The following is a 12,647-nucleotide window of genomic DNA, read 5'->3' as shown; positions in this document are numbered from 1 at the left end:
GATTTCTCATAAAATCAGCAAACTCCCTGAGTTCTATTCTTTGTCTGAAGGATTTATTTTCCTCAGAGAGCTCTTATCTCCTTTTTCATCTGGCCAATTCTGCTTTTTAAAGCATTCTTCTCGTCAATAACTTTTTGAACTGTTTTATCCATTTGACCTATACTGGTTTTTAACATGGTATTTTCTTCAGCATTTTTTTGGATCTCCTTGACTAAGCTGCTGACTTCTTTTTCATGTTTTTCCTGCATCTCTCATTTCTTCTCCCAATTTTTCCTCTATCTCCCTCACTTGATTTTCAGTCTTTTTTGAGCTCTGTCATGGCCTGAGCCCAATTTCTGTTTTTCTTGGAGTCTTTAGATGCAGGAGCATGTACCTCCTCATCTTCAGATTGAGTGTTTTGATCCTTCTTGGGATCACAGGCAAAGTATTTCTCAATGGTCTTCCTCTTTTTTCTCTGCTTACTCATTTCTCCAGCATGTGCCTGGTTTTGGGGTGCTTCTTGAGTTTTTGGGATACCCCCACAAGGATCTCAGTGTGTGAGGTTCTGTCCTCCCTCCTAGCCTGTGAATCATGGCTGATGGCTGAATGGTGTCCCCCTCTGCCACAGGGCTGAGGGGGGGGGGCCCTGCTGTTCTGTGGGGGGGCCTAGACTGCAATCAGGAACTGAATGTGGTCAGAACCCCAGAGTCCTGTTCCAGGGGCAGAGGACAGACTTCAGCAGTCTCTCTCTTCATGCCCCTCCCTAGGCTCAATGGGCTCATGCCCTGGGGGCTCCTGGTTACCAGTTCCACCTGCTTCTGGTTCCTGATCTGGGCTGCCCTGGCCACACTGCTCGCTGTGTGCCCTGAGGGCTGGGCTTCACGTGCTTGCTCTGGCAGAGGTACCCCACACCCGCTGTTCCCCCAAGTTATGCCTGGTGCTCCCTAGAGTGTAGGTCAGGAAACTGCCCCCGCTGCTGTGAGCTGCAACTACCAGCACCCTGGGGCTGCCTCCGGGAGGCTTAAGTTCCTTCGCTCTGGGGGGCCACCCCACTGGTGAGCCACCCCTCCCATCCCGTGGAGCCGAGCCTTTCCACTCTTTTCCAGGTTACCTTGGGTTGGAGAATTGCCTCACTGGATCCCTCTGTGGGTTCTGTCTCTCGAAAATATAGTTAAGAGTCCTTAGTTTATAAGTTTTGCTCCAGAGCAACTGAGAGAAGGTCCTCTTCCTGTCTCTATCTTGGCCCCACCCCCACTATAAAAAATTCTAACGTGCCTCTTTTATGTGGGATAATTTACCCCATTATATTTCTCCTTATGCCCTTGTCCTAGTGACTCTGGAGGAGAAAGTGAAAATGGTGACTTAGTACAGCACTCACTCAAATTCAATTCATGTGCTTGTCATAGCATCACTTCCCTGATGCCATGGCCTTCTTTTATAACAAAGAACAACATCATAATAATCACTCATTTTCCCAGCCTATTCTTGACTTTTAACTTTATGTTAAAGTTAGGCTCTGCTCCTGGGGTGGAGGAAGCATTATCTTAAGCTTCAGTTTTTCATCATTCTGCTGTTTTCATAGCTAGTTCTGGGGGTCTGTAAGTTTTCAGTTCTTTTAAGGGGGTAATCTCAGGAGAGGCATGGCCACTTCTCTGCTGGCCTGTGCTCTGGTTAATTGAGTGATCACAAGCACTCTTTTTTGCCCTGTAACTGGAAGCAGGATCTGAGTTCTTGACAGTGCTCCTCCTTGCCTTGAGACTGTAACATGGGCACAGTCTGGGCAATGCAACAGAGACCTGTTCCCAGTGGCAAAGGATACCCATTTCCTGATAGAAGATGATGGACTCAGAGTGCAGATTAAGACATATTTTGCTGGACAAGGTCAATGTGAGAATTTATTCTGTTTGATTACATGTGCTTTTTTTTTTAATAAATATTTTGTTTTTTCCAATTATATACAATGGTAGTTTTTACCTGTCGTTTTTTTTGCTAGTTTTGAGTTTTACAATTTTTCTTCCCCCCTCCCCTGACAGAAAGCAATCTGATATACGCTTTACATTTGTAACATTGCTAAACAGATCAATATTGAACAGGTTGTGAGAGAAGAATCCGATCCAAAAGGAAGAAACAAAACATTAAAGACAATAAAATGACATAATACATAAGACAACTTCTAAAAAGTGAAGCTTTGATCTTCATTTATTTGTTTTTTGCAAGACAATGGGAGTGGGTTAAGTGACTTGCCCAAGGTGACACAGCTAGGTAATTATTAGGTGTCTGAGGCTGGATTTGAACTTAGGTCCTCCTGACTCCAGGGCTGGTGTTTTATCCACTGTGTCACCAAGCCGCCCCTTTGGTCTTCATTTAAATTCCACAGTTCCTTCTCTGGATACAGATGGTATTTTTCATCACAAGTATCTTAAAATTATCTTTGATTATTGTACTGCTGAAATGAATAAGTGCATCATAGTTGATCATAACCCCATTTATTTACATATGTTTGTAACAGGAGTTTTGTTTTTCTTGATTTCTCAGTGGAGGTTTGGGGTGGGAGGTAAAAGGGAGAAAAGATGTATTTTATTGATTGAAATTGAAATTGAAATGAAAAAATATTTTTTAAAAAAAAGCAGTTGTGTGCCTATATGTAGGGTCCTGGCTGCTATTGAATAGATGATAAAAGGCCATAAAATCATTCTTTGTCTAGAATTGCCTATTATGAGTTGATTGGATGGTTCAAAATTGTCCTTCTAACAAAGTAGGTAGGATATAGGGAGTTTCTACTGATAAATGGAAATGTTATATTCAAAATCCCATTTATCTGGCTCCCTCTGGTGTCAATTCTCTTCAGAAACAAGTCGTGACTGTTAGAGACTGAGGCATTTAAGTCAGATCCTGCAATCCTGCCTCTTCTTCTGGTCCAGTGGGTCCCGCCAATAAGATCCGGGTTCTGAGGAACACTATTTCCCTTAGTTTGCCATTGACTCCATCTGTTATCAGAGAAGCATATACAACTGTATTTTATCAACTATTTATCTAATAACAGGAAATATCCTAAGACAGGAATCCTCAAACTAAAATCCTCAAACCATAGTTTGGCCCATAGAGTGGGTCAAATCATCTGGCCACATGCTGTAGGATTGCCTGTTAGGATTGTTTGTTACATTTTTAAATACAATAAAACTATATTGCATGTTTTCAAAAATTCATACCTCTCTGGCTGTACAAAAACAGGTGCAGGTCAATTTGCTGACTGGGGATCCTGGAAAGTCCTTTCAGTAGCATAAACTCCAAGGTGTATCTAGGAAAGTCTTGAAGGATGGAGCAGAGAAAGTCTTCATCGACAGTGGTTCCTGGTTAATAATCATGGATCTGGTCAAAGGTCTAGAGAGCAGAGGTCTGGACAACCAAAGATCCTACCTTTTGGGGTCAGGATCAGTGGGGGAATTTTGATGATGCCTTCTATTGGATTCAGTTGTTTGTAGGGCATGTTACCATCATGAGACATCAATCAGATTGGAGCTGTTAAAAAAACAACAGAAATTGGGAAATATGTTTATTACCAACATAGACATTGATGTGGTGTTACCATGTTGTGTAGGGCTTGCTATCATGTGATCTTCCTAACCAAGGATAAGGCAGCTATTACTACCCAACTTGGCTCTACCAGTTGGAGTGGTACCTAGTTCAAATGGCTCTCTACTTATTCCCAACTGAAAAAATGTCACTTTTTCTCAGGGCAAGAGGTTTGCACAGATAATCAACAGTTGCATTGTAATGCACCTGACAACCCAGGTTAGGTGTCCAACCTTCAGAAACTACGTCTGTGACAAATTATTACCACTCTAAGGATGAAAAGACTCTGGACCAGTGATTTCTGTCATCCAGTCTTGAGGAAGACTTACTTGAAAAGAATGGACTATTTTCGGACATAATTCCAACTAGTCCTATCTATTCCTTATTTCTTCTCCAGAAGAGCTTCGTTAGCTTCAAAGTCTTTTTCCTCTCTGAAGGCTCTGTATAACTTGGAGAAATAGTTCAGGTAACCCTCAATTAGCAGACTACCATTCCTTTGGCATAGTTCAGATAACTTCTTCACAGAAAGGGCTTGGAGTAAGGAGTGGTATCAATGGAAGATGACCTGCTTTCTAATAGTACAGAGGAGGTGAAATTGTGAGTATCTATGATGAATTTCAGAGTTGAGTTAATAAACATTATATGCCAGACTCTGTGTCCTCAATCTAATAGAGGAAGACATCATATAAAAAGCTGAAAAAAGGGGATGCGTGTGGGGGAGGCAGAGGCAGGGTAACTTACCCCATAGGGACACGATGAAGTCTTACAGTCAGGGTGGGAAATGATCTGAGGGAATGAAGTTTTCGGCTTGATTTTTTTGCAGAATGATGGGTTGTTGGAGAGCATGAAGTCTAGGAAAGCAACTCGGTAGGAAATAAGGTAAATTCCTAGAGTGTCCTTTTCAAACTAAGGATCTTGGAGAAGCTCTCAGATATTTATCCCTTCTTCCATCTAGAGGGAGGGAAGACCCCGGGGGGTGAGAGCTTCTTTCTTTTCTTTTTTAAACATTTGTTGATTTTTGTTACACTTTGAATTTTACGTTGTCTTTCTCCCAGCCCTACATTATAGAATGCCAACATTTGATGTGGATCTATACAATACTTAATTCTATATATTGGCTTTTTCTCTGGAGGTGGAGAGCATTTTCCCTCATAAATCCTTTGTAATTGATTTTAATATGCATATTACTCAGAATAGCCTTGCCACTCACAGTTAGACTTTAAACAATAGTGCTGTACCTGCATATGAAAATGGGAGTTTCTGAGTTGATTTCATTTGGCAGAATGATGAGTTTCTAGAGACTGTGAAGTCCAAGAAAGTGGCCAGGTGGAAAATTATTAGGAATTTGAATCCACTGGAAGAAAGGGGAGCCCCTGGCTGACTTGGTGGTGATTGGGAGAATACTTATTTAGCTACTGTGGAAGAAATGGGAAGTCCTTCAAGCAGGGCCTCTAAAGGGGCAGATTTTTTTCATTATTCTCTTGATATGGTTCTCAGGGAGAAAAAAGTTTCGGTGGAAAAGCCAGGGATGAATGAATGCCCTGATAACATTTACATAGTAGAAGTTCTTCCAGGAGATCCTTAGAACCTTGCCGCTCATGGGGATGTTATGTCATTGAACAAATAAATAGTAGGTTTCTCTTTCTCTCTTCAAAAGAGATTAATTTTCCTTAAAAGAGGACAACACTGTAGAGATCTACCTTCCTTAATGAAGTTTCTAGGTCACTTAAGGGTCACTTGGTGAATATTTGGACACCATGCAAATCACCTTACCCTGCAAGTCTCAGCAGATGCATGTGTTCTACTGAATACTTGTTACGTATCCATACTGTGTTAGGTTTACTATTTTGTTATCTGTTCAATGTCTTATGAACATCTCATTTCATGCCAAAACTGAACTTACGAGCAATCAATACAATAAAAATGACAATGCTATCTAAATTAATTTCTTTCTTTAGTGCTGTACCAATCAAACTACCCAAGGACTATTTTAAAGAGCAAGAAAAATAGTAATGAAAAGGTTAAGAATCTCCATAGTAATAATTAGAAAAAGTGAAACGGAAGGGAGGCAGTTACCAGGTCTCACACTGGTAACTTTTTTTTTGTAAGGCAATGGGGTTAAGTGACTTGCCCAAGGTCACAGAGCTAGGTTTAATTAAGTTTAATTAAGGATTTGATTTGGATTACTTAATTAAGCATCTGAGTCTGGATTTGAACTCAGGTCCTCCTGACTCCAGGACTGTGCTCTATCCACTGTGCCACCTAGCTGTCCCACTCACACTAGTAACTTAAAATAATTTGATACTAATTAAAAAATAAGGAGGTCAATCAGTGATATGCATTAGATATACTACAGACAGAAGTGAACAAACATAATAGCAATTTGGGTTCCATAAACCAAAGATTCTAGTTACTGGGTGAGGAAAAAGCTATTAGACAAAAAACAAAACAAACCCCTCCCAATCGCCACTCTACTTCCTAAACTACTAGAAAAACTGGACAGAAATCTGGTAGAAATTAGAGTTAGAGCAACACCTCAGATCACACACAAGACAGGTTCCAAGTGGCTACACGACCTAGATATAAAAACTAGGTGGTACAGTAGTAGAGTACCAGTCCTGGAGTCAGAAGGACCTGGGTTTGGATCCAGTCTCAGACAATTAACTGCTTAGCTGTCTGACCTTGGGCAAGTCATTCTTAACCCCATTGCCTTAAATAAAAAAAAAAATCACATCATAAGCAAAGGAACAAGGAAGAAATCACCTTTCAGATCTATGGATAGAATAGTTTGTGTCTAAGCAAATCATAGAGAGGAGCAAAGAACATAAAACAGACAATTTGATTATATAAAATTTCAAAGTCTTTATACAAACAAACCTAATGTAATTGATATTGGTGGCAAACAACTAATTGGGGAAAAATATTTGCGGCAAATTTCTCTATAAGTCTCATATCCAAAATACCTAAGGAACTGATTTGCAATTGATTTTTAATACTAAGAGTTCTTCCCAAATAGATAAATGGTCGAGAGACAGCTAAGTGGCACAGGCCACTATGGCATTGGTCCTTGAAGTCAGGAGGATCTGAGTTCAAATTCAGACTCAGAAACTTAACACTTACTAGCTTTGTGACCCTAGATAAGTCACTTAACCCCAATTACCTTGTGCCATAAGTAAATGAATGAATGGTTGAAAGATATAAAGTTTTCTTTAAAAAATTAAATAAAATAAATTTTATTGATATTGGGTTTTTTTAGGTTTTTTTTTTTTTGCAAGGCAAATGGGGTTAAGTGGTTTGCCCAAGGCCACACAGCTAGGTAATTATTAAGTGTCTGAGGTCGGATTTTAACCCAGGTACTCCTGACTCCAGGGCCGGTGCTCTATCCACTGCGTCACCTAGCCCCCCCCCCCCCCATATTGTTTTTATATTACCCAAACTTTCCCTTATATGTTCCCCTTCCTCTCCCCCTCCTAGAGAGCCCCACTCTATCAATAATCTGTTTTCTTTTATTATTCTTTCATTACCACTCCTTCCCATATCCCCACCCTCACATTGAGCAAATTTAAAAATAAAACCTGAAAATACAAAGCTTTCAATATATACATGGCAAAATAAATTCCCACATTGGGCAGGTTCCAAACCATACATATCTCACTACATTAAAAATTTTTGGCATATTTAAACTTCATCCTTTTGGTCTCCTGGTTTATCATGGCACTGATCAGAATCCAAAGTATTTCCCAATTTCCCCCCCATATTTATTATATTATAAATCTAATTATAAAATTTTCTTTATTTAAGGTTCCTTTAAATGTTATCTGAAATCTTGATGGGAGTCATTTGAAAGGCATCTTTTTGCCCAGTTCAGATATGGCTTGGATATAGATGAAAAAGAATTAGATAAAATTGTTTCTGGCAAACTGGAGTCTAAATTCCAGAGAACATTATAAGAATTAATAACTTTTCTTTTATACCATATTATTTTTTTTGACAGAGAAGAAACAATTTTTTTTATTACTGATTATTTGCTGGTTTACTTAGAGAGCCAACTAAAAATTAATTGAAATAATAGCTTCAACAAAATTGCAAGCTATAAAATAAATCCACATAAATCATCAATATTTCTGTATATTACAAACAAAACCAAAAAGAGATAGAAGAATAAATTCCATTTAAAATAACAATATGTATAAAATACTTGGAAAGTTACTTGTCAAGATGCACACAGAAATTATGATTCCTACTGCAAAACACTCTTTATATGAGTAATTAAATTATTGGAGAAATATTAATTACTCATGAGTTGACTCAGCCAATATAATAGAAATGACAATACTACCTAAATTAATTTTTTTATTTTTTATTGTTTTTTGAATTTTACAATTTTTCCCCCAATCTCTTTCCAGGCCCCACAGAAAGCAGTCGGATAGTCTTTACATTGTTTCCATGCTATACATTGATCAAAATTGAATGATTACTTTTATTATTAAGGAACATTCCATTTACTTATACTTTTTTTTAACATGAGTGTTTTGCCAAAAGCTTTTCCTATATGTACTCATATAATCATGTAGTTCTTGTTTTTTTATTACATTTATAATTTTCCTAATGCTGAACCAACCTGGAATTTCTGATTGATAGAAATATAACCTGGTCATAGTGAATCTTTAAATTTTATGGTTGTTCCTTCTTTACCATCTCTCTCCTTTGATTATATGCATCACTTTTCTCTTTTTAGATGTTAATTTGGTAAATTATTCAATTTCTTCTTCTGAGATTATGTTAAATTCTTGTGACAGAGCATTGGGTTTGAAATCAGGGAGACCTGAATTCAAATTTGACTTCAGATACTTTCCAGCTGTGTGACCCTGGGTAAGTCAGTAACTTCTAACTGCCTCAGTTTCCTCATCTATAAAATGGGGAATAGCACCTATCTCTCAAGGTTATTGTAAGTATCAAATCTGGTCATTATAAAGCACTTAGCATAGTGCATGTAGAAGGCACTTAATAGATACTTGTTTCTTCTTTCTTGCTTTGTTTTATGTTAATTATGTTATTTTATATCTTTATAGCTATGCATCTATTTATTTATCAGGTTTTTTTTGCATATAACAACATAAGTTTTCCAACCTTTTCCCTGATTTCTTCATCATCTGTTGTTAGTTTTCTATTTTCATTATTGATATTGGTAACTTGAACTTCTTTAAAAAAAATCAAAGTAGGTAATGATTTAATATTTTATTAATCTTCTAAGAAATAAAAACACCTCATTTCTATAATCCTTTCAATGGCATTTGTTTTTAATCATATTGGTCTCTTTTGATATTCAGAATTTGTATTTTTATGTTTGTTTTGTTATTTGTTGCTTTTCCTATTTGTTTTTAAGTTCCTACCCAATGAATTGATCTCTTTTTTTGACAGTGTTCAGATATGCCCCCAAATATGGTATATTGTCGCCTGGATCTCCTTTTCTTGGACAAAATTTTGTTTTTGACATTTTTCTTTAACTTACAATTTTTAAAGGATTATTTTAGTCTATATTTAAGTGTGAATAATTTTTTGGGGGCAAGGCAGTGTGGCTAAGTGACTTGCCCAAGGTCACACAGCTAGGTAATTTGTAGGTGTCTGAGGCTGGATTTGAACTCAGGTCCTCCTGACTCTAGGGCCAGGGCTCTACTTGTGCCACCTAGTTGCCCCTTAAAATTCTTTTTTATTAATTATAACTTTCATTGCATTGTTTGTGAAGTTAGTATAGCATGTGTTTATTATTTATATTTTTTGTTTTTATTTGTGCACATGGTTAGCTTTGGTAAATGTGCCATGCAAAGCTGAGAAATTCCTGATTTCTATTCAGGAATAAACAGCTTTGCTACATTAAGTGTTTTTAAAATACTATTCCATTGTTTTTAAAGCTTATTTCTTATTGTTTTGTTAGATTTACCTTGGTCTTGCAAGGGGCACACTGAAATCCTCTGCATTAGGGAGGTGAAGCCATGATGTGGATTTGCACGAATCTTTTTTAAGTGTATTTCTGGTATACAATATATTGCTGGCTTCTGCTTTCTAATCCATTTTGTCACCCTTCTGTTTTATGAATGAGCTTAACAACCCATCAACAAGTCAATACCTATTGTGTAAGAATTGTGCTAGGTACTGGGGATCATAATAATTTTGTTCTTCATTTTGGAAGAAGACTACAACACCAGGGAGTTAATGCTATGACAAGCACATGAACTGGAGTGAGGGGGTGCTATGCTATATCACCAGCCCCAGTTTCTTTTCCAGAATCATCTGGGTCCAGTGGCCTGATATGAATCAGGATGACTGGGGATGGCCCTGGATGAGAGGAAATCAGAGTTAAGTGACTTATCCAAGGTCCCACAGCTAGTAAGTAGCAAGTGTCTGAGGTTGGATTCAAACTCCTGTCCTCTGGATTCCAAGGCCAGTGCTCTATCCATTGTGCCCCCTAGCTGCCCCTCAAGGCTGCTATGTGGATATGGTATTTACCGAGTTCACTTACAAAAAGAGCTGTTTATCTTTCAGGTTTACTGATTTTATCTGAGTGTACATTCATTCCATATATTTATGGTGAGTAGACTCATCCTTGAAAAAGCTTTGGTATACAATTTATAATTGGGTCATTTTTCTCAGCTTTGTATATTTTGACTACAAGGTGTTGAGGTAATCAGACAATTTTTAGGGCACATTTTCTAGCCCCTTCCTCATACCAGAAAGTGAGCAGTGTGATCCTTAAAAGGTTGCTTAGATACCCAGGGGGCTGCCGAATCCCACTGCTACTTCATCACTTTGCCTCTCACAGGTCATGGCTTTTGATTCCTGCATAAATTGAATTCAAATGAGGCAAAGTTGCACAAAGCCATCAGCCTCTCTCCAGAGTTATCACAGTTCAATGGCAAGACACAGTCAATCAAGACAAATGGTGATGGCTCTAGGTGCAGTGGCTGACCTTGGTATCTGATATCTGACCAAGCTCTAAACCCTTCACCGCTGAAGGAACAAATTGTTCTCATCTGCCCATTCCACCAGGGCAAGTCTTTACATGTGTGTAGACACACCCTCTCACTCATAGACAAGTATGAGACCCCTCAGTTACCCTTAACCTTGTTTAGCCCATTTGCAGAAAAGACTCCACTTCTTAGAGCCACAGGTTGAGTTAGATGAATCAGCTGGACACCAAAGCTGGAAAGCAGACCTGAAAAGGGATCAGCACCCCTCACACCCAGAGGTGTGAAGCCTATGCCCACTGATCTTTCAGTTTGCTCAAGCACATGTAATCCTAATTATAGGTTCCTGGGCACTCTATCAGGTAACTTGTAGCATATTCCCATTGCAATACAGCTTGTTTGCCTCACTTTTCACCATGATTTCTCTTTTCACATTCATGGGATTTCTTCACAGGCATAAATCTTGAAATTAAGTGGTTCTACTACCTTTCTAATCGAATCCATTCTTTTATAAGGTGTCCCCTTCTGTTCCCATATTCCAGTCATAAGTCAAATTTTGCTGTTATTTCTCTACCCAAAGCCTCAGTCCAGCAATCTGTATTCCATTCATTCATGCCACATTCTTAAAACAGCCGTCAGGTAGTAAGTATCTATTAAGCAACTACTATGTGCTAGGGACTACTGCATACGAAATACTAGGGATACAAAGTTCTGTTCTCAAGGAATTCACAACCTAATGAAGACAACATGCATACAACTATGTACAAATTATAGACAAGATTGTAGGAAATAATCAATAGAGGGAAGGCACTAGAATTAAAGACTAGGAAAGACATTCTGTGGAAGGTGGGATTTTAGCTGGGACTTGAAGGAAGGCAGGAGGCAAATAATGAGGGAGAGCATCTCAGGAATATTTTGTTATTGCAGTTTGTTTCAGTTGAGTTGAATTCTCCATGACCCCATTAAGGGATTTTCTTGACAAAGATACTGGATTAGTTCCATTTCCTTTTCCAGATCATTTTCCAGATGAGGAAAATGAGACAAATAGGGCTAAGTGACTTACCCAGGGTCACAAAGCTAGTATGTGATTGGATTTGAACTCAGGAAGGAGTCTTCCTGATTCCAAGCTTAGTGTTCTATCCACGGTAGCATCACCTAGTAGCTTCTATTCCATGTATGAACAATAGCCCCTGAAAATGCCCAAAGCTGGGCAGGAGTGTCTTGTGAGAACAGCAAGGAAGTCACTCGATTGCATAGTCCACAGTGGGAAGACAGAAGATTAGAAAAGTAGGGATGGGGATAAGTTATGAAGAACTTTGAATACCAAATAGAGGCTTTTCTATATTTGATCCTGAGTGGAAAAACTGGGTCACTAATACATTGTTGGTGGAGTTGTGAACTGATCCAACCATTCCGGAGGATGATGTGGAATTATGTCCAAAGGGATGGAAAGCTAAGTATGGCCTTTAATCTAGTAATGTCAAGTCTATATACCCCCCAAGAGAGAATTTGTACAAAAGTATTTATAGCAGCTTTTTTAAACTTTTTAAAAAAATTTATTTATTCTTATTTTGTACAAATAATTTTTTATAGATTACTAAAATATTCTTGTTTAAGAGTAAACATAATACCCCCTCCCCCCCCAAAAATATAGACCTGCATGAGTGATAATGTAAAGGAGAAAAAAATTAAAATTAAAATTGAAAAAATAATAATAGTAGGTGTGGCCAGGTGGCGCAGTGGACAGAGCACTGGCCCTGGAGCCAGGAGCACCCAGGCCCAAATCTGGCCTCAGACACCCAACAATCACCCAGCTGTGTGCAGCCCCTCTTTTTGTGGTGGCTAAGGATTGAAAATTGAGGGGATGCCTATCAATCTGGGAATGGTTAAAGAAGCTGTGATATATGATCATAAGGAATGTTATTGTGCTACAAGAACAAGACAAACAGGACGATTTGAGAAAAACCTGTAGACTTACTTAAACTGATGCAAAGTGAAATGAACTGAACATAGAGAATGCTGTACAGTTACAGCAATATTATCTGAAGAAGTCTGAATGACTTAGCTCTTCTCAGAAATACAAAGATGCAGCATACTATCCACCTCCAGAAAAAGAACTTATTTGTTTGA

At 38.4% G+C, this 12,647-nt stretch overlaps 1 protein-coding gene across 1 annotated transcript in view; it reads right to left on the bottom strand.

Moving 5' to 3' along the window:
• Window positions 1-2,112: 2,112 nt before the first annotated feature.
• NUP62 (nucleoporin 62) overlaps window positions 2,113-12,647 on the bottom strand; it is a 77,640-nt gene continuing 67,105 nt past the window's right edge. The window contains exons 13-14 of the transcript XR_012472498.1: window positions 3,189-3,498; window positions 2,113-2,966 (exon numbers count right to left, since the gene is read on the bottom strand). The gene's annotated coding sequence lies outside the window, so the exon portion shown is untranslated. The remainder of the gene's footprint in view (window positions 2,967-3,188; window positions 3,499-12,647) is intronic.

Source organism: Macrotis lagotis, chromosome X, assembly GCF_037893015.1.
Source record: "Macrotis lagotis isolate mMagLag1 chromosome X, bilby.v1.9.chrom.fasta, whole genome shotgun sequence".
Classification (NCBI taxonomy): Eukaryota; Metazoa; Chordata; class Mammalia; order Peramelemorphia; family Peramelidae; genus Macrotis; species Macrotis lagotis.
Note: the sequence above shows the minus strand (reverse complement) of the source record. Positions and strands in the feature narration are given on the sequence as shown.